This window comes from Mesocricetus auratus, unplaced genomic scaffold (genome assembly GCF_017639785.1).
Source record: "Mesocricetus auratus isolate SY011 unplaced genomic scaffold, BCM_Maur_2.0 Super-Scaffold_100006, whole genome shotgun sequence".
Lineage (NCBI taxonomy): Eukaryota > Metazoa > Chordata > Mammalia > Rodentia > Cricetidae > Mesocricetus > Mesocricetus auratus.
Genome location: NW_024429190.1, coordinates 73,765,492 through 73,791,240, shown reverse-complemented (window position 1 = coordinate 73,791,240; position 25,749 = coordinate 73,765,492). Strand labels below are relative to the sequence as shown.

The 25,749-nt window shown below is 40.7% G+C and overlaps 1 protein-coding gene and 1 long non-coding RNA gene across 4 annotated transcripts in view; both read left to right on the top strand.

Moving 5' to 3' along the window:
* Rasgef1b (RasGEF domain family member 1B) overlaps nucleotides 1-25,749 on the top strand; it is a 498,748-nt gene that overhangs the window by 190,604 nt on the left and 282,395 nt on the right. The window lies entirely within an intron of this gene.
* On the top strand, nucleotides 11,733-15,109 carry LOC121140892. Its single transcript, XR_005877842.1, has 2 exons — nucleotides 11,733-11,915; nucleotides 14,820-15,109. It is a non-coding gene; the product is annotated as an uncharacterized LOC121140892 (long non-coding RNA).

The following is a 25,749-nucleotide window of genomic DNA, read 5'->3' as shown; positions in this document are numbered from 1 at the left end:
TAAACACAGTTGAAGGACTTCCAAACCACAGAAGAATCTTTGCTTTCCGCCTTCAGAAAATAAGATGATTTGGGAAACCACAAGGGCAGAGACAAATGAGTGCCACACAGTGTGCACTGGAAGCGAGCAGTGGACCCTGGGAAATTAGGCAGATCTGTGGAAGTACTGGGAGATATGTTGATAAGTTATTTAAAGAAAAAGTTAAACTTTAAAGAATTGTCTCCTCATACAGTGTTGGTACTCTGATTCTGCTGGTGTCTGAATGAATGAATGAATGAATGAATGACTGAGTCAAACTGCATACACTATTGGTGCTCTGATTCTGCTGATATCTGAATGAATGACTCAAACTGCATACAGTGTTGGTGCTCTGATTCTGCTGGTGTCGAATGAATGTATTAAACTTGATCAGGACTCCTAGAACCTTGTATCCTTCAGTTATGCTCACTAGAATGTTAGCTTCTAGGAAAAACAAAATGGGAGAAAGTGTGGTATCTTCACAGGTGGGGTTAGGCTAAGGCATGGGGGAATGAAGTAGCCTAGAGGCATGTGTGTTCTTGTTTAAAAACAGAGGAGCCTTTCTGGTCTTAATAGTCCCACATATGCATTCTATAAGCAGGATGCAGTCATGACTAGAGACTATTCAGTTAGGAAATGAGTTTTACCGGTGAAGAATGGGAAAGGTTGAATTTCCTGGGTAACCCCTTCAGGATCGCATATCTGTAATAAGAGCTGGCTGCATATACCAAAACCTGTCTTACTCTAGGGGTTTGGGATAGAGGAGAAAGAATGCCAGGCATTTGGTTTGTTTCTTCCTACCTTTCTTACCCACCTGTGTCTGACTTTATCATGCTGCTTCTCCTGTTCTGCCATAAAACCCTTCATTAGGACCCTAAAATAAGCCACCACTGTGGAAGAACCTTCCCCAACCCCCCCAGGCTGCATCCTGCTCTTTGTTCCCAAGCATATTAGACATGCTTTTTAAAATGCTCCGTTCATATATATACTTATGGCATGCCATCGTGTGTCAAGCCACATGAACAAAAACACTAATAAGACAGTGATTTTCCCTTAGGGGCTTATAGTCCAATAGAGGAAATAATGTTTGTGAATAAGAACCCAGAGGAAGAAAGGTGTAGATGTGCTGTGGACGGTGACTTGCTGGGAAAGAGGCAGGGGCGGGGGGGGGGGCAGGGGGCAGGATTTACTGACTAGTTTATATAGAGGAGACAGTTTAGATAAATAAACCCCGGAGACTTGAGACGTGTGTGGTGTAATTCTAGCACTGTCAACGGTTATGTGTGCCTCCCTCAATCTCATCTCCCCTCACTGGAGGATGCTGTTCCACTGTGGGGCAGCTGGAGAACTGTGGCACCCCCCCTTATTGGCTTGTTTGGCATCCCCTCCAGTGTCTCCGGTGCTGTTACTGTCTGCTATTGCTTGAACCTGACTATCATATCTCAGCTCTCCTCCTTGCAAGGTTTAAATCATTGAGCTGGCGTTGTCTGCTTTCTGAAACTGACAACTGAATGTTCCCTATCTAGACATTTACTGAGTAGGTCTTGGCTTTTGTGTGTGTGTGTGCTGTGCCTGTGTTTTCATGCACCAAGCTGTCAAGAGACAGACGTCTGTCTAAATAAAAATGTCCATATGTATACCCTTGATTGAGGCTGACTCATCAAGATATAATTTGTGCATATAATGTTAGGAAAAGTTCCCAGCTGATTCTTCTGGGTTAAACTTTAATCATCACAGCCATGGATGAATGAACTGAAACCAACCTGAGGTGTATTGATGGGGGGGGCATACTAGTATGAGACTCACTGCTTGTATCTGTTTATGATGGCAACTGTTAGGCTAACTATCAAACCCATTTATCTAATTTTTCCATAGTCTTAGGTCACAATGAGCATATAGCTACCAAGATAGAAATCAGTTTCCTGACCTTATTACAGTTGGTTGTAGTCTATGAGATTAAGTTCTTATTAGTGAAAGCACACAGAGGTGATTTTTGCTGCTGGTCTGGGGTCCTGAAGATAGAAACAGCCTTCATCATCGCTATGCACCCTTCCTCCTGGCTGATCAGAGCAGTGTTGGAAGCCACATGCTGAGAGGGCAAAGCTGTTGTCACTCCAGGGCTCTGAATGCCATCCTGGCACACAGCTGCCAGCCAACCTCAAACATTCACTGCAGACCATTATGTAAGATACCAGTGAGCGAGCTTCTGTTCTTAAATGATGCCTGGATTCTGCCTGATTTTGGCTCACCTTGAAGGCCCCATCAGAAACCATATAGCAGTCATGCAGTGGCAATAGTTTTGTGTCCAAAGAGAAGCTAAATCTAGTTGAGAGCTAAATTAACTCTCCAGGACTTTGGAAACACTGTTTGCAGGTCTGTCATTTATGAATCTATAGGGTATCTCAGAACACAGAGTTTATAGGCAAGCAGCCTATGTACATTCTTGCATGGAATCCCAATTGGAAGGCATAGTTGGTAAAAAAGAAAAAGAAGATTCATAAATTCTCATCCTCTTCAAAACATACTTATGATGAAAAATCTATCTAAGAATACACAGCTTTCAGGATTATGAGAATGACAGTCTGGGGAGGAATATAGTTGATATCATGAGAAAAGAATGGTGATGTCTAAAGCCTTAGAATAAACAGACCAGAATCTGAGATCAAAGCTCAGCATTTCAACATGCTTGACAGTGTGACTATGAAATGTAAAAGCTGATTAATGACGTCAGCGATAACTGTGTTCCACAACAATAACAATGGAAGTGACACAGGAGTGAATAAATACCCCTGAAACGTCAGCTATAGCAACAGATGGATTCTTTTCCCCCCTGAGAAGCTGGTAGAACAGAACAGGTGATAAATGTGAAGAATTTGAAATCCCATTTAAACAACAAAGCATGCAGATCTAAGTTCAGACTCCAGCACCACATAGAAAGCCAAGTGTGGTGATCATGCCTGCAGTCTCAGAGCTGGGAAGGCACAGGCACCGGGTCTGCTGTCCAGCCAGACTGGCTAAATCACTGAGTTCCAGGTTCACTGAGAAACTCTGCCTGAAAAAATAAGGTGAGAAGTCATAGAAGACACTCTTCTGACCTCTGACCTCTACCCATCACCACCCCCCCTACACACACAAAAGAGAAGGGGCTGTCGGCTTATGAATAAAATTACAGTCAAGTCCAGGACAGAAGTTTTGAAGGTGGAAAATTTCGTTGTGGAGCTGACTCCTGGGCAGGAAGAGTAAGAGACAAGGAAGAGAGGGCTGACAAACCAAATGCTGAAAGGCAAGGCAACAAAATATCCTAAGAGCAGGCGTGGCTTGGGAAGTGAAGAGCACAGACAGTTCCTGAGAGCAGCCAACATTACAGAGCGATGGACTGCAGAATGAAATGTCTTGTTTTGGTCCTGAGGTTTGAACCCAGGACCTGTACACACAAATCACATACTTTTCCTCTACCCATCATCCCCCCCCCCCACACACCCCTGGCACTCAAATAAAGCTTTGGGAAACTATATGGGGAAACTGTGTCAAATAGGGTGAAAACAATTTTTAAAAGGTATTAGACATTGGATACTGCCTTCTTAAAGTTACTATAACAGGTTTTATTGTCAGTAATGACTAAAGTTATTGGCTAGATTAACCAGTGCCATGTCTCAAAGTGTTGTTATGTAGCATAAAAGAAAACACATGATTTAGAGGGAAGTCCCAAAACATTGCAAAGGGAAAAGATAACAGAATGGAGGTTTGAATTGAAAGTATACTTTCATTTGATCTAGAAAACCACAGTTTTTCTTGAAGTACTTGCAAAATCTTGAAGTGTTGGTCAAATGTGAGGAAAGGTTCGGGAGTTACCATGAGTCGGCGCAGCCATTTGTAAAATCACTGAACAGAAAGGGTAGGAAATGAATGTTGAAGACAATAAAATTTGGCCCCGAATATCAGGTTTCATTCTACATGTTGTCTATTAGTTTCTGCATCAGTCATAGCTAATCAAGGGAACAGAAGCAGGCCATGGATATTAAGAGATTTGCTGTGTGGACCTGGCTTCATGATTTAGATGCTTGGGCCATAGTAGTAATTCCTACCCTCTTTCAAAACAGCCTGGTGATCACAGGAGAGAGGTAAAAATGTGCACCAAATGATGTGTTTAGAGCGTAATATTATAGACATATGTATGGATGCAACGGGAGATGCACGAAGAGCCATGGGACTGGCAGACAAAATGGAAATGAACTTGTGTTAAAGATGTAGAACTAGATAATGAACCAGTGAGGATTTTTGTTATGCATGAAAGATTAAAAAGGAAAATGGGAATAAAAAAGAAATTAAAAAGTCAGCAAGCATGAGAGAGAAACATTTCTTATGCTAGTTTTTCGTCTTACATATTCATGATGTGGGGCTCCTCCCCCCAGGGTATATGTGATTCCCTCAATGGGGATGATCTCCTTTTATGACCTATTAAAAACTACACGTCTCAGAGGCCAGTTGTGCATCTGCTAGGCTCTGGGAGAGAGAATTCTTTCTGCATGTTTTCTCCTAACTTTCAGGATTACTGTATTTCAGCTTTCGGTACTCAGAAGATAGCTCATTGCACAGCTTGGTCCTGGGACTCTAAGAGCCTCGAAGAAAGGACAGACACAAGGATAGGCGGGCAGGGTGCACTCTGATGGAGTGGTGCAACCACCTTAGTAACTGAGGACCTCAGTGTCTGTTGCTTACAGCACACCTGGAGGACCCTGCAGTTGCTACTTTAGCACACCTTGGTCAGTCTCTTGTAAACACTCATGCTTGGACCAAGGAACACCTCAGGAAAGGGCTTTGCCAGTTTCCCTCGGGTCTGAGGCCTTGATCCTTGGCATGGCTGCCCCACGTCAAGCAGTACGCCATCACTCATGTGCTCTTCCCTCACGCACTAGGAGAAGGTGACAATGATGGTTGAATAGAACTGACGTGCCAGATGCCAGAGTCATCCCAGGAGGTGCCAGTGGAAAGATTATTTCTATTATGAAGGGAACCACCCAGAAAGGCTGCATGGTGGCTCCTTATCGATCCCACGGCCAAAATAAGCCCCCTGCCCAGAGTATTAATGTGGGGGATGGGCTAAAGGGGGCAGAGTTTTGATTCACAGAGGTTTGATTCACAGTTGAGATTTGTTTCTCAGAATGCAGGAACGGATCCTAGAATCAGGGATGTAGTCTAGCTTCAGAAAGGGACTGGGAATAGCCATAGGCATATATATTTCTCTGATTTCTGTTCAATAGCTCTGTTTTCTTTGGGACTAAAACGTGTGGTAGACTGTCTGCTAAATCATGGAATATTGGTCCTAAAGTTATTAGTGCTGTCCTTTAGAGAGAAACTCCTGGTTTAAAGCCTAGTTAGATGTTTTGGTTGAAGTATTTGGCCTAGTCAGCCAGCTTAGGCCCAAGTCCAGGAAAAGAAGGGCTTTGATATTCACAGTGGAAAGGTGTATTGTGGACTAATTAGTTTATTCCACAGAATCACACTTGAAGAGAAAGGACAGGATTGGCATACCATATACCTCTAGTCTTACTTATGATAATCTTCCTTTTTAAAGATGTATTTACTCTTATTGCATGTGTATGTGATTGTATGCTATATGTGTACCATCTGTGCGTCCAGTGCACACAGAAGACAGAACATGGCATATAATCACATAGAGCTGGAATTATAGACAGCTGTGAGCCTCCATGTTAGTTCTAGGAACCTTGCCTGAGCCACCTCTCTGACCCCAACTTGTGAAAAATTTGATTTCTGTCTTTCTTCTTTTCTTTGTTCTGACCTCTAGGATTGCCCTTGCAGTCTTTAGGAAATAACAGGACATACATATGATTAGTTTGTTTTCCCACTTTGGCAGGCAATCACAATGACATACTGAATTAAACGGTTACCTTTTCCTTCCCTGTTTCACTCCAATCTGTTTACCCCGAGAATTAAAAAAAGTGAAGAAGAATAATAAAAGCAGATAATACTTCTTCAGTTACTCCCTCCCATGTGTTTAGCTGGGAACCCAGATGAAGCAGAGCAAAAGGATCTTGAGACAGAAGACTTCTCATCTGTTGGGAAAGTAAAATGAAAGGCCAGAGATAAGACTGCCAGGAGAATAGTCTGATGTGTATACTAACATGGCACATGTAATTTCATGATGATCTTGATGAGAAAAATACTTGGGACCCAAGCTCCCTGGTTCCTTGTGTATCTGCTAAGCCAGCCGTCTAAGAATGCCAAGGAAAAGACTCACATTGAATGTGCCCCCTTCTTCTCCAGGGAAGGAAGAGAGGGGCCCCTGGGAACTGAATAGACACTGGGAAATGCATGTTGGGAAGAACGTGAATGTGCCCACTGAGGTATTTCTGAGCACATCCAGTAGGTTTCCCAATCGCATATATTAGATTTATCTTGCTGCACTATTTCTCCATGGACCTATAAGTGATGGTAATTACTCTATTTTCCTAAACATTAGTCCTTGTAATAGTCATATAATGCCCTAATAAGAATACTATATATAAGATTAGGTAGATTGTTTTTGACAAATTTAATTTTATAAAGCCAATAGTGAAAAAAATCCCAATGAGATTAAACTCTGATTTGAGTCCTCAAAGTGGAATATTGCTAGAAGGTTAATTTTGCCTTCAACACTGCCCTGCTCGCTGTTCCCAGAGGTCTTTGCAGCTCTCAGAGCATATATACCTGGGTACCCTTAAAGCAAGCCCTCGGGATCTTCTGGGTGGATGGAAGTGACATTGAAAGTGAGTTTTCTTAGTTACTCTATGTTGTTTGTCTCTCAGTGGACTCTGTGAAGAACAGTTGAGCAAATAACATCTAAGTGAATGAGTTTAGGGGTTTGTGAGGGAAGATGATTGATGGCTTAAAAAGTGATTCAGTGCGTCTTGGCCCATTTTCTCTGTCTTTCCTAAGCAGTTCAAGGCAGCAAAAATTTTTATCAGTTTTCTCAACAGGAAGAAGCCGTGTGGTTTTGTTCTCATTGTACTGGTGATTTTCAAGGTTGGTTATGTAAGTAAGACTCATCTCAAGATAATTTGATAAAGTTAGAAACTGACTTTGAGTTTTCAAGGTAAGATGTCACATCATGCTTTTGGGGAAATGGGGTGGTGTCTTCCTCAAAAATACTAGAGGAAAGGGAGCCCTACCAGTGATCGTTGCATTCAAAAAGGGACCTTTTGGGGAAATCTTTATTATGACAAAGTGAATATAAAATGTGGATTTAACAGGAATAGGAGATGCGGTGTTTTTATTTCTTTAAACTTATTTATCATGTGTGTGGGTGTTCTGCCTGCATGGGTGGCTGTGTATCACATACATGCCTGGTGCCTGCAGAGGACAGGAAATGCCTTTGGAAATGCAGTAAAGGCAGTTGTGAGTAGCCTTGTGGGCACTGGGCACTAAACCCAGGTCTTCTGCAAGAGTATCAAGTACCACTATATTTGTTAATATGTATTCTGGATGTTTCTGTGGTGTTGTGTGAGTTTAACAGTAGGTAAGATTAATACTTAAAGTAGATTGCTATCCATTATATTTGTGGGCCTCTGTCAGTTAGCCATAGGCCTTGCCTGGACAGAACAGAGAGACAGCTTTTCTGAGACAGGGAGAATGCCCTCCACAGCAAGCCTTTGGAATTTTGTAGTTCCTAGCTTACATGACAATATTAGCCAATCCTTAAAATAAGTCCCCTCATCTTCTTTTGGCTGTGATTCCTTTAAGAATCCTAGTATTGGAGTCCCATGACTTAAACAGAAGAAGAGAAGGGATGCTAAAGTAAAATCTGTGGCTCCCTAAGAGAATGCAAAGACCTAGGGTTGGTCCAGTGCTGGAGGATAAAAGGGGTGCGGTTAGCTCCTCTTATTTTATCTAAAGGTACTTACCGTGTTACCTCCTCCAAGAAACTGTGCTTTGAATGAACACGTTTATAATCATTTTAACAGTGCTTCAGTTAAGCAAGAACATAGTAAACTGGAGGAAAACCTGCAATGAAATACATTATACGCAACGAGTTTTAACAAGCACTAACTATGAGTTCTGGTTCAGTCTCTGGCAAGGTTGAGCCATGTGAGGCTGCCAATATTTAAGAGTGTCTGACTTAATTTTTAAGAAGGCAATTTTCCACGGCTCATTCTGAAGTCGTGAGTGGGAAAGATCATTTTTAGGTTCTTCTCCATACAATGAAATGCCATGGGGTCATAAACATAGTCTCCCTGCCCTTAGCATATCCCCTCTCATAGCACACTGTTCTTGCAGAGATTTGCAGCCCAGCTACTGAAATGCAGTTTAACATCCACTGTACCTGGAGATGAAATGTTGATAAGTAAGCCAGGGATTCTCAGTAGGGCACTGTCCACAACTGAGCAAACGATCAAAAGGTCCTATGGGGATCACTTTTCAGCTTAGGAAACTCCCTTTCCTTTCACTCATGTGCGAACATGATGGCACACATCATTGTTCTCATATTTATGGTAGAGAAGATGCAATCCATATAGCTGAATTTACTTTTTGAGACTTACATAACTTAATGGAAGGGCCTGAATTTATATTCTGTCTCCTGTTGCTTGCCACTAACAGATGAAATGTCAGCTTTGCTTGCATTTATCCTCCTCTTCCCAACAAATTCTCCCATTTTATGGATTCGTTTAACACTGGACCATCATCTGCTTAGGTAGAAGGAGTCTGTGAACATTGCCAAGGCTTCGTTTGCAATTGGGGATCAAGGAATCTAAGCAGTCCCTTGTATACCCTGGGGAATGGCCTCAGCGTCTCCGGGTTAGTTAGTTCTGTTCTTTCCAAACAGTGCTGACCTTGTTCTTACAGAGGCGGATTCTTTGAAAACACAGGCATCTGCATAAAGCAGAGCTGGGAGTGTGGACCACAAGATCCAGTTGCTTAGAATGTTCCCTCATTTGCACGATGCCTTCATTGGAAAGGCAACGCCAAAACATCCATGAGGCATGTTACACAGAAAGCTAAATTTAGACTGTGTGGGAAATGCGGGGGAAGCGTCTGTTAGGGACTTCTTAAGGACTTGCCTCAAGAGCTGGAGAGCAGTAGGGATTAAGTAGGAAATGATATGGCCATCAGATACCAGCCAGGCCCTTCACAGAGGTGAAAGGAAAGTTACCTTCCAGCCAAGGAGTGGACTGGCAGCAATGTCTTCCAGAACATGCTCTGGATGCATGAGCAGAACCTGACCCTCCGATCAGAGAATACATGTATGTATGAACATGCCAAAGGAAAACCTAGTACTCTAGACATTTAATTTATGCTGGGAATTCCATGTGATTCAATAAAGAGAAGACATTTCTAATCATATTTCCTTTGGACACATTTCTTCTAGTTTTGGGAGGAAATGAAAGGACAGCAGGATGTTTCTTGTGACCACCTCTGTAGCATAGGACAAATTTCAGGCCTCTCTTCTCTCCCAAGCTCTTTCTTTCCATGCTCAGCACCTTCGCTGACGCCCCTCTTTGAAGGAAAAAAAAAAAGAAATGTAGTTCTCATTTGTTATTTGCTCGCCTGCATCTCTTGCCACTGCTTTAAAACCTTACAGGGGAAGGCTGAGAGTATTGTGACTGACTGTAATTTCAACTTTAGTTCACTAGTTCTATAATTATATATTTCCTTTCTTGTGAATTTATTTTTTAGGCGTTTGCCTAGACATTTATAGTAGCATCATCCCTCCTGGCTCAGTGCCACAGGGAAAATTCTGGCACAAAATAGACCTTAGCAGACTAGAATACAAGATTATTCTCTTACGTTACTGATCGCCAGCTCGTTCCTGCCCATGGGATCTTCGGATCTTAAAGAGAAAGCAGTGTACCTGCGAGGCAGAGCCAAGGCATTTTGCCTTGCTGGTGTGCTGTGTATCAGGGAGGTCTTCAGTGCTGACTTCTCCAGGCACTCTGCAGGTCACACAGGACCTCCGAACTCCAGTCTCACAGACAGTGCACTAAGCTTGGTTTTGAAACTCACAGAATCATAATTCCCTCCCACTGCTGGAAAACAATCAAATAAGGCAATAATCAAGGACAAACTTCACAAGCTTAAAAATGCTCTGTGGGCTTTCGCTGAGGTTAGAGTCTCTGTATTGTCAATTTTGACTCCTCTCTCTCTCTCTCTCTCTCTCTCTCTCTCTCTCTCTCTCTCTCTCTCTCTCTCGTTCTGTGAGTGACCCCGTGTTACCCGTGTTATATATATATACATATATATGTAAACATATATATATGTATATAGTATGTCAGTTAAAAAACATAAACACTGCTAATCAAATATTCCTAAGCATTATTATGATTGGTCTTTTGAAGTCATACCACTGTGCTTTGAACATGCAAACTTGGGGTTCAGTCCATTTCACTGCTACATAAAATAAAGCTAAATAAAATGAATAGTCATAAGACTACATAGAATCTTGTGAGGGGTAGGTGAGCTATGACTCATGGATCAAATGTGACAACTTACCTATTCTTTTGTAAATAAAGTTTCTTTATAACACAGCTATGTCCAATTTTGTTCTTAATTGTATATGTCTGCCTGATGTGAAATGATAGGGTTTTTAGGTTCTTCCCCATACAATGAAATGCCATGGGGTCATAAACATAGTCTCTGGCTCAATAAGGATAATGTTTGCTGACTTCTCAATTAGATACCAGTGTTTGGGCAAAATAAAAGGTTTTGTAAAGTTTTAATGTGAAGATCTCTGTGGTACCTGTCATCGTTCTTGGACACCGAGCTTCTTAAAGGAAAACTTAGATATATTACTAAGAGTTTGAAAGATTCATATCAGTTTCAGTCACTGAATAATACAGATGTGATGATACTGACAGCATTTACTCCCCAGGATTTTTAACAACCAAAAGTTCTCCTAACTTTAGGTTTTCTCTGCTGATGCTGTATGACCTTCATAAGGACCAGATAACAACACAGATACGTAGCTGGGGATATAGGTCAGTTGGAGAGTCCTTGCCTAGGATGGCCAAGGCCTTGGGTTTGAACCCTAGCCCTCTTGAAACCAAAACTAAAACATAAATATACCAGTTTACACAAGCTTGAGTGAGGGCATGGAGTTTTACTCCTAGGTCATTACTATGTGGTGGTCCTTCAAGAGCCTTTTTAGTGGTGGTGGTAAGGTGTGAAAAGGTTAAGCCCCTTGTGTGTGAATCTGCATCCTGTATTTTCTTTGTAGACTTGGAACCTTTTCAAGTTTACCTCGAGTTGACTTGATCCTGGGTTTTAAGTCATTCTATATTCCTTTTAAACAAATGATTCTGTTTCCTTGGTAATTGACACAGACTCAAAGTCTACAGCATCAGAAGGACAGGTCAGGACTCATAACAAAAAATGTAATTTAAGAGTTTTTAACTTCTCTTTCTAGAAGTAATTCATTTCATGTTGAAAGTCCTTGGGATGGGAATGTAAACTTTTTCTTAGCAATTGCAAGGCTTAGAATTCCAAAATAGAAAACAAAACAAATCAAGAAAGTCCTAGAATTTAATAATCTCAGGAATTATAGATTAGATGAATTATTTAAAAGACTCAGTTAAAAGATGTTTCTAGTAAAACAACTAAGACTGCAGAAGGAACACTGCCTCAAGAAATAAGCCAAGGAAACAGCATGCTAGTTTGGGGTCTGGGCTATGGTTAAAAATGACGTCATAGCAGAATCTATTTGCATTCATTATTCTCCTCCAGCCAGTGTACATGCACAGAAACAACAAAAACAATTGTAGTCAGTGTGCCCACTGATGGATGCCTTCCTTGGTGTCTACATTCTTCCCCGAAGATAAATGCATCCAGGAAGATGGTAACCCATGGTAACCATGAACTGTGTGAGGGAGGAAAAGTCCTTAGGAGGTGTGCGCAGTGTTTCCTTGGTGAGAAAAGTTGTGTATCTTCTGTTTTCATTACTTGCCGGGAATGCACTATGTCGCGTGTCATAATGAATGCACTGTGAGATGCTTACCAGTAAATGGCATCTACTTAACAGCTTTTCGAGTTCACTCTCAAGGCTGCTTTAACTGTTGGAAGGTTGGGGGGGGGGGGAGCGGGGTGAGGCTCCTGAGCACAGATGCAGAGGCACAATCTGTGCTAAGCAGAGTGTTTCCTCACCCTTACAAGTGTGATTTTGGTGATTATAAAGTGACCTGATTGCTTAAAAAAAAAAAGTCAAGAATCATATTCATGAGAAAACAAGCCGTGCACTCTATGTATACTGAGGTGAGTATGCATACATGAACACGATTTATAGACAAGTGTGGCCTCGTAGAGAGAATGCTGCTTTCTCAGTAGGCTAGACACCTTGATTAAAAAATCTGAAACCGATCCATCATTCCCCTCATTCATTTTTAAACCACAAGATGCTATTTGTTTCCATTTTTGAATGGACAAAGTACTGTTTTGCTTTTATGGTTAAATCTTCCTGAAAAATAGGGAAGCCTGAAAAACTGATCATGAAATCCAAGAACACAGGCAAAGCCTAGGGAAGGGCTCATTGTACTTCACTCTCCAGAACAAGACTAAGTGGCAACTCTGCATGATTTAAAAGGAAGTGTTAACTTTATAGGGATAAGAAATTAACAGTGACTCTTTGCACTGCAAATCGGAAAATCACTTTCATGCAAGGACCGCTAGTGGCCTTGCTCGTCCTTGTAGTTTGTATGTGAATAAGAATCAGAGGCAATATTTGGTGGAAGGAGAAATATAATAAATTTATATTTGTGATATAGACCAGTTATCATCTACATGTCTAGCATCTATCATGTATATCTTACCTTATCTATCTATCTATCTATCTATCTATCTATCTATCTATCTTCTATACCAACCATCTATCTAATCTTATAATGTATCATCTATGTATCTTTTAAAATCTATCTATATTTTGCCGGGCAGTGGTGGCACACGTCTTTAATCCCAGCACGCAGGAGGCAGAGGCAGGCAGATCTCTGTGAGTTCGAGGCCAGGCTGAACTGACAGCCTCCAAAACAATACAGAGAAAGCCTGTCTCGTAAAACCAAAAAAAAAAAACTATCTATATTTTATACTCTGTCTATATATATATATATATTTATGAGGCATAACAAAACTATTAGTTAAATTTGGAGACAGAAAATAGAGTTGGAGAACTTGTATACCTATTTTAACATCTATGGATTACATGGAATTAATATGATAATAATTTTATTATTTACCAAACTCATTTAGGAAGTAGAGTTTCTGTTGTTAGTATTTGAAAACATCAAGTATGTTATTAAACAATATCTGTTTACTATATCATGGTGGCAGTTGGCAGCCATTTTAGCTTTACAGAACAAGAAAGGTTTTTCTCTTTTTGTTCTACAGTTAATAATAGCACAAGTAGATATGGTATCATCCAAGCCCCCCAGCCATCTCCACCCTCATGTTGTCTGCATTCCCAGAGCAGTGTGTTTGATCTACACAGTCACTGGGTGTAATTTCATATCCCAGTAGTGCTCAGAGTTGAACAGCGACAATACCCAGCAGTCTGGTAATAGAAAATATCAAGGCTTAAAGTTCAGGGTTTACACTTTCTAGTTGACTTAAAATCCTATAATCACAGGAGCCCAGACTTATAGACTGTGATGTGTTTCACACAGAGGAGACAGTAGTTACATAGCAACAGAAAATTCCTGCAGGAGAGTGTACGGTGAGGAAGAGGAGGGAGGTAGAGGCCAGCATCCAAGTCAGGATCAGATGGCTCATCTGGGACATTTGAATTCCTAGTTTTCTTGTGTGCACAGTATGTCTGGAGTAGGCACATAAGCAGAGCTTTAAACCAATAGGTAAACATTTGTTTGCAATCATATTGTGAGACAAAGTCGGGGTAAGATTACTGATGCTCCTAACTTAGGGGCATGGTAATTAGGTAACTCTGGAGCCAGTCCACTTTTGGTTCATCCATGGGATCAATACTGTGAGAGAGACTAATCCCAGATCCACTTCCATGAAATGGAGAGAAAATATTGATTCCATTTTCTGGAAATGCTGCAGTTGCTATACAAGCAAAGCTCCTGGCACCTTGTCTCATTGTCTTCTGGTTTCTGTTCCACTCTGAAGGCTGATGTAACTGTCCACCATAGCCTTTTACTTTGTAGCAGGGGTGGGGGTGAAGCTGATCTCCAATCTGTTAGAATAAGGGCAGTCTTTTCCCAATGTCTACTCTCAGCATGATCCAAAGAGAGTCCTGTTGTCCTCTTGAGGTCATTTTTCCAGTTTTGTGGTCAGCCTCTGGTTCTCTATGTATGTGGTGTGTGATTGGCCTGGTTTGAATAATCTTTCTTCCTATGTAGTTAAGACTGTAATATTATGGGATAGCAGAGCTGGCAGTCCAATAATGCTCTCTCAAAAAATTAGAATAAGAATGATGAGAAAGTATTAGACAGCTGCAATTCCAGGAGGTATCAGAAGTCATCTTCTCCTCCTCAGGCCTGCCATAGATGAAGTGCCGCCTGCCCTGCTTACATCCATATGTAAGCTGGATCCATGTTCTCAGGTATATTTTGTTAGTAAAAGACATTCTTAAATCCAGTTTCTCCTCTGAGAAATTTCTTCTGTATTTAACCATTTATTTACTTTTTTTTTTTTGGTTTTTACAAGACAGGGTTTCTCTGTATTGTTTTGGAGGCTGTCGGTCCAGCCTGGCCTCGAACTCACAGAGATCCGCCTGCCTCTGCCTCCTGAGTGCTGGGATTAAAGGCGTGTGCCACCACCGCCTGGCTATTTACTTTTTTATGTTTATGAGTGTTTTGCCCTCATAGGTACTGTGTATCATGTGCCTGCCTAATGCCTGCAGAAGCCAGAAAAGAACATTGGAGCCCCTGGGACTGGAGTTTACAGACAGTTGTGAGTTGTCGTGTGAGTGCGGGGAATTGAACCCAAGTCCTCTGGAAGATCATCCAGTGCTCTTAACCTCTAAGCCTTCCTCTATATTTTATATTACTGAGAATCTGAAAATCCATACCTATCCTGTACCATCCACTTGTATTTTAAAGGAAACATCTTTGTTCTCTTAATCTCCAAATCAATAAAGATTATTGAGACAACAATACTAAACAAAATTAGGTTTAATGAATTATATGATAAGCCACAAAAAACTAGAAGTTAATCATGAATATAGATAGGGTTTTTATGTTTTCTTCTAAGTGTATGATTTTTTAAATTTTATTTTAGGAAGATAAGAGAAACTACATCTAAGTAGGTCCAGTTCAGGTAGAATATTTCATTGTTAAGAGCAACAGCTTCCCATCATGCTATGGTATAGTGTTAGTCACAGCAGAGTGGGGGACATATAAGAATTCTATTTTTTTTAAATCTGAGAATTTATTGAAACATTAGCCTCTGTAATGGTTTGAATGAAAATGGCCTACAGGCTCATAGGAAATCGAACCATTAGGAGGTGTGGCTTGGTTGAAAGTAGGTGTGGTCTTGATGAAGGAAGTGTGTCACTGGGGGTAGGCCTGGATGTTTCAGAAGCTCAAGTGTCGTTGTCTCTTCCTGGTGCCTGCCAATTTAGATGTAGAACTCCTGGTTCCTTCTCTAGCACCATGACTGCCTGCCTGCCCCCATGCTTCTTGCCAGGATGACAATGAACTAAACCTCTGAGTCTGTAAGCCAGCCCCAATTTAGTATTTTTCTTTATAATAGAGTTGCATGGTATCTTTTCACAGCAATAGAAGCCTCAGACAGACCCAAAATCCATTCTGAACAGGACTTTTTAATCAATTTATTGCAATGCAGCTAATTCCCCCCTAAACTCTTGGTGAAATTCTCTAACTTCTAGAATTATTTCATGGCTCAGTCCAATGTGGAAACTGATCCAGGATATCCCCTTTTGTTTTTTTTTTTCCAAGTAACTCTTCAGGAATGACATCATCCAGATGGCTTCTGAGTGTCACTTAGGGAATTAGTAGAATATTAAGGCTGGGAACCATCAATATTCTAAGCGTGCTATCAAGACCTTCTCCCACCTTTCTGCTGAGCAGTGTATCTGAGTCCGTGGGTCCATGGAGTCACAGAAAAAGGGAAGTGAGTCAGGAGGTGGACAGGTGCGGCAGCTAAGATGGCAGTAAGGTTTATCACCTTTGCTGTGGTAAGTTTCCCAGAGAGTTTCATGCCTTCCTGAGTCTGCTTTCTTGGTCACTTCAGGCTCTGCGTATTAGATAGCATTGCTGTAAATGTGAATTGCACAGTATTTATAAAGGACCCATCCCAGAATTAGATATACAGCGAGTATTTATAAATATTTGTTTGTTCAAATTGTGGTCCTTACTTTAAACATTACAGTATTCTTTCTACAGCAGACAGGAATAGCTTGTCAAAATCCATACAGGATCAGATTATCTCCTCTGTCAACATCTAATTCTGTATGCTTATTTCTAGATCCAGGTTGTACAGCTTATTTTTTTATGGCATGACATGAACTGGAGTCTCCAGAAAGAAGGAACTTCGGTTGAGGGACCGCCCCCATCAGATTGTCCTGTGGGCATGCCTTCTTAGTCATGGATTGATGTGTGAGGGGCCAGTCTACTGTGGGGAGTACCAGTCCTGGGCAGGTAGCCCTGAAAGGGAGCCCACAAGCAAACTGAGAGGCAGCATTCCTGCCATTTTTCTGCTTTAATTCCTGCCTTATTTTCTTTAAAGATTAACTGTGACCTAGAAGTATAAGGTAAATAAATGCCTTCCTGCCCCAAGTTGGTTTTGGTCAGTGTTTTATCACAGTAACAGAAAGCAAACTGGAATGGAGGTTCTGTCCTAGGATCAGGGTTTTTAGGAGTGGCTTTGTGTCTTTGTTTGAGGTGTGTCTCTTCTTCAAGGGCTGCTTATTGCTCTCTGGTGCCACCATGTCAAATGTTTTTACCTTTGCTCTGGAACTGTAAGGTGTGTCTCCTATCTCTCCAGTGACCGTCTTCCTCACATGGGAAATTCCTGAGTTTGGTTCTAGGTCTGGCTTTATCTCCTTGGGAAAGCTATGGGTTTCCTCTTCTCATAGCCAAGTGAGCTATGAGGCTTATCATACTTTCCCCTCATTTATCAGCATGATTGTAGCTGGCCTTTTCATTCGCTCAAAGTCACATGACCTGACTCATTGTGTTTTGACTATTTATTTTTCTCCTCCCATCAAAACTTCCCATTAAAAATGTATTTTGTTGATTTAGTTTATCTTCCACCCTTCCTCATATCATTTGGAGGAAAGAGGTGAACTGTATACAGAGGTATTTTATTTATTAATTTAAGCAGAAGTTAATGCAGAAAACTGTATCACTCAAGTAGTGTCTTACTGATTTTTATTCAGAAGTTCACACCTGTTTATTTTGAGTATCTGCTAGCCACTTCATCTGACTAGTCTTTTCACTGTGTTCCTTCCCGTGTTTGTTCAACAGCAATTTCCAGTGCATTGGGGACAATATGACAAAATCAAATCCTGTCATCGTTAGTAAGCTTGTGTTCTGTCAGGGAACGCCACCCCTGACACTGGGTGGGCCTAATGGTATCAGTGCTGCTTCCCATGTAAATACAATGAAATCTAAGTACAATGCTGTTAGTTCTGATAGGAAAGAAATGCTATTTCGATGTAAGGCCTGGTCCCTCCCACCCCTGTTACTATGTAGTCTAATGGGTTGTTTGTTCAGTTCATCACTGGGGTAACTTTTCTACAACAGCTACCTCAGATTTCCTTTAGTATCTGTTGTTCCTTCTCTCTCTGTGCTCTCAAGGACAGGGAGAATATATCTTAAGAATTGCTGCCCCCTCCCCCGCCCTTCTGTGATGTTTTGAACTGCACTTCAAGATTTTACTTAAGTCAATTTACTGTCCTCAACTACTGTTATGTTTCCCTCCCTATGGTTGTTTGGGGCAGCAAGAGTCCTTTTATTTCATTATGTGAGGAAAGGCAATGCAGTATTAATCATGGATATTTTATTCATAGACACCACTGCTTCAGAAGAGCCTGAGCCACACCAGGGATGGCTCTTTCTGCTTTCAAGTTGCAACCTGTTTCGTGAGACTTCTTTTCACCTCAGAGAGTAGTTTTAGGAGTAGATTTCTTATGTTAGGGATAATGACACTCATTTTTAAATTTATTTTGCTTAATGCCTTTGAACTACACTTTTTGTTTTATACCACATTGGGTTCTGGACTGAGCATAGCTGTTATATTGTGTTATAATCTCTCTCTCTCTCTCATGGCTGATCTCTCAGGTCTTGATTCTGAGAATAGACACTGTTGGGAGAGCTTTATTAATTTGATAGACTTCGATCAGCAGTCCCGGATTTAGTTTCTTGTTTATCTTCACTGTGAAAGTGAGAATTTGGTGATAGCTGTTTCTGTAACTGTTAGGGTTCCTGGTATGTATGTCTGGGACTGAGCGCTGGCTCCATGAGCTCTTGCCTGCGTGTTACACTGGGACAGTCTGACTTTTCTTCATGAGAAAGAGGTCATCTTTCCAGCCCTAAAGCACCTAAAACAATGGCTGCCTGGCTGGTAAAGCCTGACCAGGAGCCCTATCATAGGTGGATCATCTGTGAGTCACCCATTGTAAGACACACAGACACATTCACACATACATGTACGCATGCAATACACTCATATACACACATAAACATACACACACCTAGGCATAATACACTCTCAGATACATATAAACACATAGACACACTCACACATGTATTTACACAAGCATAGTATACTAACATACACTCATAAACATACACACTCACACGCATATACACACACCCCATATACACACCACACACATATATACACACAAGCACAATATACTGTTGTACACATATAATCTCTCTTTCTCTCTCTTACACACACATACACACACACACACACACACTGGCCTGTGTTACAATTATCAATAGCTTGCACAAATGGCTTCACAGTGTTATTTAAGTGCAGCCCTGGGAGTTGCAAAGCTGGTCCTATATACAATTCTGTGTTTATTTGGAACTAACAGCAACAAGTATGTTTTTTGAAGAAATAGACTTTTGAACACACACCTTTCAGCTCTTATCAAATGCTAATGAGCAGCATCTGTGGGGACTGACTGCAGGATGTGTGGCTTTTCTATGCCTCTAATCACGCCAAAAATCAATTTATGGATTAAGTCAGACGAGTTCTGATAGCACCTGGGCCTGATCAGAGTCTTTCACTCCCCATCGCCCATTGCCCTTTTGAATTCCCTGGTAGTGAGGGCCACCTTAAAAGCCTGTGAGGCACTCGTGGCTGCTAACTGGAAAGATGTTGTGAGAGTATTCTTTATGGCAATAGCCACTGTCAGAAACACAATGGACTTCCTCCTTGTTCTCAGTACCAAGAATGGCTGCTTTCCTAGCCAGTTTAATTTGTTTGCTTTTTAGAGTTAGGATCATGTGATTGTGCCTTTTTTGTCTTGGTCCCAAGGATACTTGGAAATATGTGGCTTGTTACAAAATGTGTAAAGTCATCATAGTTTGCATTTCGTGTGTGTGTGTGTGTGTGTGTGTGTGTGTGTGTGTGTGTGTGTGTGTGTGTGTGTGTGTAAGCCCTGTCTGTCCTGGCACTCACTCTGGAGACCAGGCTGGTCTTGAACTAAGAGATCCACCTGTTTCTGCCTCTGGAGTGACAGATTAAAGGTGTATGCCACCAATGGCTTGCCTATCACTTTTCTATTATTATTATTATTATTTGGTTTATGTTAGAGGAGGTGATCTGGCACAGGTAGGTCCAGTCTCTCTATAAAATGAAGATAACCTTGGACTTCTGATCCCCCGCCTTCATCTCTCCAGGGTGCATCACCGTGTTTTGTTAGCGCAGTGCTATAAGGGTCAAAAGCAGGGCCTCATGCATGCTAAGCAATCACTCTACCCACTGAACTATATCTACAGCCTCTTAAATAGTATATGGTTTATAAATAGTGTGCTGTTTTTCTCATTATTTTGTAAGTTGCTTTGAATTAGTTCTAGAATATGGTGAGTGATTCTAATACAATTAAATTTAATTCTAATTTAAAAATTACTAAATATGTCATGTTCCTACTTGGTAACATTTGAGGAAACAAAATTTCTTTGAGAGACAGGTCTTACTCTGTAGACCTGACTTACCTGGTGTATTAAAGTGAGCTGGCCTTGAATTCACAGAGATCCACACTGCCCTTGAATCCTGAGTGCTGGCATTAATGGTGTATGGCAACACATCTGACTCGAAGGAGACATTTTTAAAGGTATGGGTGAGGTTTGAGCAATAAGGGAAAATGGCAAAGCTTTTTCTGTGTACAGGTACAAAGAAGCCATTTTAGAATGGTGTTAAAGGATGTTCAAACATATGTTACCCTGCAAGTCAGTTTTACTTCATGTGGACTCTTCTGTAATTTAAATTAGAACCAGTCTTATTTTATATATCAATCCCAGTTCCCTCTCCCTCCCATTCTCCCCTTCCCCCCACCAACACCCATCCCATCCCTCTTCTGCTCCATAGAAAGGGTGAGGCCTTCTAGGGGGGTTCATCAAAGTCTGTCATATCATTTGGGGCAGGGCCTAGGCCCTCCCTCGTGTGTCTAGGCTGAGAGAGTATCCCTCTATGTGGAATGGGCTCCCAGTGTCCATTCGTACACTTGGGATAAATGATGTTCCACTACCAGAGGCTCTATAGACTGTCCAGGCCTCCTCACTGACAAGGGGCCTGGTTCTGTCCTGTGCTGGATTCCAAGCTGTCAGTCTGGGGTCCATGAGCTCCTTCTTGTTCAGGTCAGTTGTTTTTGTGGGTTTCCCCAGCATGGTCTTGACCCCTTTGTTTATCACTCCTCCTTCTCTTCAACTGGATTCCAGGAATTTGGCTCAGCGTTTAGCTTTGGTTCTCTGCTTCTGTTTCCATCAGATACTGGATGAAGGCTCTATGATGGTATATAAGGTAGTTATCAATCTCATTATAGGAGAAGGGCATTTAAGATAGCCTCTCCTTTATTGCTTAGATTCTTAGTTGGGGTCATCCTAGTATATCCCTGAACATTTCCCTATTGCCTGATTTCTCTTTAACTCTATTATGGTTCCCTTTATTAAGGTATCTCTTTTCTTGCTCTCCTCTATTCTTCCTCTGGCTCAATCTTCCTGGTCCCTCATGTCTTCTTTCCCCCTCCTCTTCTCCCCTTCTCTTTCTCCTAACTCCTTCTTCCCTCTCCCTGTGCTCCCAATTTGCTCAGGAGATCTTGTCCTTTGCCCCTTCTCCCGGGACCATGTATGTCTCTCTTAGGGTCCTCCATGTTTCCTAGGTGTAGATTGTAGGCTGGTAATCCTTTGCTCTATGTCTAATATTCATATATGAGTGAGTACATACCATACTTGTCTTTCTGTGACTAGGTTACCTCACTCAGTATGGTTTCTTCCAGTTCCATCCATTTGCCTGTGAATTTCAAGATTCCATTGTTTTTTTCTCACCAAGTAATACTCCATTGTGTAAATGTACCACATTTTCTTTATCCATTCTTCAGCTGAGGGTCATCTGGGTTGCTTCCAGGTTCTGGCTATCACAAATGATGGTGCTATGAACATAGTTGAACAGATGTCCTTGTTGTATGAATGTGCATCCTTTAGGTATATGCCTAAGAGTGGTATTGCTATATCTTGAGGTAGACTGATGGCCAATTTCCTGATTAACCACAATACTAATTTCCAAAGTGGCTGCACAAGTCGGCACTCCCACCAGCATTTGAAGAGTTTTCCCTTTCTCCACATCCTCTCCAGCATAAACTGTCATTGGTGTTTTTGATTTTAGCCATTCTGACAGGAGCAAGATGGTATCTCAGAGTTGTTTTGATTTGCATTTTCCTGATGGTTAAAGATAGTGAGCATTTTCTTAATTGTCTTTCAGCCATTTTAGATTCCTCTATTGAGAATTCTCTATTTAGTTCTGAACCCCACTCTTTAATTGAATTATTTGGTGTTTTGGTGACTAGCTTCTTGAGTTCTTTGTATATTTTGGAAATCAGTCCTCTGTCAGATGTGTGGTTGGTGAATATCTTTTCCCATTCTGTGGGCTGCCATTTTGTCTTGTTGACTATGTCCTTTACCTTACAGAAACTTCTCAATTTCAGGAGGTCTCATTTATTAATTGTTGATCTCAGTGTCTGTGCTACTGATGTTATGTTCAGGAAGTAGTCTCCTGTACCAAGTTGTTCAAGGGTACTTCCCAGATTCTCTTCTAAGAGGTTTAGTGTGGCTGGATTTATGTTGAGGTCTTTGATCCATCTAGACTTAAGTTTTGTGCGTGGTGATAGATATGTATCTATCTGAAGTCTTCTACATGTCAGAATCCAGTTATGCCAGCACCATTTGTTGAAGATGCTTTCTTTTTTCCATTGTATAATTTTAGCTTCATTGTTCATGTGGACTTTTAGGCAAAAAGGCATGCTTCTCCTTCCAGGTGCTTCCTTATTTGAATATGTTGACATACAAGACAGCTCCAAATATTTAGGAATATTTAATATGTAGAGTTAAGAGCAAGTTGGCATCACTATAGAAAATCATGTAGACACAAAGAATGTATTGTTGTTGGGTTTAGAAAATTAATTCTGCTTCAGTGCTCTTTTTGTTTCTATTTGCTCTAGAGGGGAGGGCTATTAGTGTCATGGATATGAAATTACTTCAGGAAAAAAGATGTATGTTGTGACATATAGCTGTATTTGTTGAATTTACCTTGCCATGTTTGCTTAAGTTTTTGTTCTGATAATTCCTTAACTATCCTTTCAAGAAGACTTGTTGAAGACCTGCTACGTGCTGGATAGTAGGGACAAATGGACAGACTCAAACTTCCTGGTGTTTACATGGTAGTGACTCTGCTGAAGCCACTCATGTGGATTGCTGGAGTCTATTCCCCTTTCTCAATGCCATGCTTTCATGTGATTAAAATCAACTTCCTGAAGACACTGCATTACCTGGTTTGGGCTTTCCTTCTTTTCATTTACTGGTTAAAGTACTGGAAGTTTCACTTGATTTCCCAGCAAATCACATATTTCACTGATTATGGGTTATGCAATATACTTGATTTGGGCTAATTTACATAATTTTCTGATTAAGCTACATATTAGCCTTTTGACCTTTGCACTTACTCAAAGTTGGAGGATAATTAGCCTGTACAATTTAATAGTTAACATCTGCTTATTTTTTCCCTTTGGCTTCAATTAACAGACACTTGTGAGGATATATAGATTTTCTTCTATGCTAAATAGGAATGTTATTTTCATTCTAGCAGACACTGTACTATTGAACATTATTCATATACATATATATTTATTTAAAAACCTATGCACTTTTTTGTTCTAAAGTAAATAGAAAAAAATCTAAAAGAACTTCTCAGTGGAAGTCTGCAATTCCTGAGACTTGAGAACCTCCTCATTTTAACCTTAGTGGAAAATGGAAAGGGTGATGTTATTCCAGGAATCACGTGTTCTTGGCATTTCTTTTCTTAAAGTAGAGTCAGTTAATTCTGCAAGTCATCTCTCTGGCACGATGGAGAAAAGTCACCTACAGTCAGCTTTGTTCTGACAGTGGTTATCTCATATCTCAGAGGAAGGGACAAAGGTGACCTTTGCTGGATGGCTTACCAAAGGCCAAGGAGGCTTTGTGCTTCGATCCTGTGATTTGTTTTTAAGGTTACTGATATTAAAAACTATCTGATAAGCTAAGAAAATGCTAGGATACCCACTCTCCCATTCTTTCATTTTTTCTGTAATTTTATTTTTAATATATATAATTTTATTTTCAATACATTTTAATTTAAATATAATTACCTCACTTCTGCCTTTCTATTTTGTCCCTCCCCCTCCCTCTCCATCATCCCCCACTGTCAAAGCTGAAGTCATCAGGTAACCTTGACACAACAATACTCAGGAAGGTCATTAGAGACACCTACCTGCCATCTTCACGGACTGACCCACAGATGTTACTGAGTTGAATCTGTTTGTCGTAGTGTCCACGATGCTCCCTTGTTGCTTTAGAAAGTTTGTTCCAGTGGTTGGAGGTGACTAGATTGTTGTCTAGAAGTGTCTGTGTTGTAATCAAGTGTCTGTTAATTGGAGCCAAAGGGAAAAAAATAAGCAGATGCTAACTATTAAATTGTACAGGCTAATTATCCTCCAACTTTGAGTAAGTGCAAAGGTCAAAAGGCTAATATGTAGCTTAATAGAGTTCTAGCCCAGTATGTATAAGACTCTGGGTTTGGTCCCTGGCACTGAGAAGGAATGAAAGGAGGGGAAAGAAAGAAAGAAAAAAGAAAGTATATTGTAATCAAGCCATCTTTGAACATTTTGGCATGGACTAATGTCATACATGTAATCAAATTATCCCACTTCATTTGTTAGACATTTAAAACTTGCTGCCTTTAGTTCACCCACACATGCAGTTTTCCAAAAATGCCATTCAAAGTACCTCACACTGGAAACACTGGAAGCTCCCTTCAACCATCTAGTAACTAATTTCTCAGATGACGGTACTTGTAGCTGTCAATCACAAGTGAGAATCAGTATAACACAGAAGGGCTCATTTCCTGTATATTTTCATGGCTTTCTTAGGATACGAGCAAGGCTCTATTTGCTTCATTCACCAAAATGGCCTCCCTGTGAGACTTTACCTATAGCTTTTGTTTTGTGTCATCCAAACGTGGTCATAGATGTCATTACTGTTTTCTTCATTGTTAAGATTGGTTGCAGAGCCCACAGGCTCCTTCAAACTCCTTGAGGCCATATTGTACAATAATGTTTCAGCAAAGCATGAAGTCTACTTTCTCATCAAGTTAGAGTGCAGCCTAGAGCATACCTCTCTGCTACTTTAAGATTCAAGGGCCATGAGAAGTTACAGTACAAGTCACTGGTCTAACATTGCCCAGGAAAAAGGTACCCAGTAATTATTAACTGCTAGTTAAAAAAATATAATCTATCTGGAAGGGAAAAATTAATATAACACCATTATATTTGATAAATTACAAAAAGACTCAGTGAAATCCCAAGGAGGACTTTTTATTGACATGGTGACTGTGGTCTTAGAAAAAGCAGTTGGCTTCTTTTGATGTCACCTGAGATGTCACAGGCCTATTTCAGAAGCTTATCTCATCATTGCTTGGGAACAAAGAATTTAACCTTCAAATTTCACTCAAGCATTCAAAATCCCTGGAAAAAGAAGCAGAAGTCCAAAGCTGAGTGTGATGTCATGTGCTGGCAATCTCAGCACTTGGGAAACAGAGGCAAGAGAATGGCTGCAAGTTCCAGGCCAGCCTGGCCTACATAGTGAATTCTAGACCAACAGGGGTTATACAGTGAGACCTAACTACTTCCACTCCCCACCCAAAGAAACAGAAGGCTAAACTCATATTGTCTCCAAACCTAATACACAGGTTTATTTTTAGCTTTCTGAGCTATAAATTGCTCATTTGTCTTCATTTTATGAAGTATGAGATAGTAGAAAGATTTTCAATATATTTAATTATAATAAAAATAACTTTAGCTTAAAAATAGTAATAATGTTAAACCAGAGAAAACAAATGCAGAGGCTCTTATTGCCTTTCTTAGAGCTTTGCTATCTTCTCCTCATATACATGGCAGAACTTCTACTTTCAGCCAGAATGTTCAACAGGAATAAATGACACCCAACTCAAAGAGTGATTTCAAATCACCAATTGAGTTAGAATTGTCAAAAATATTAATTTTCAGACTACACT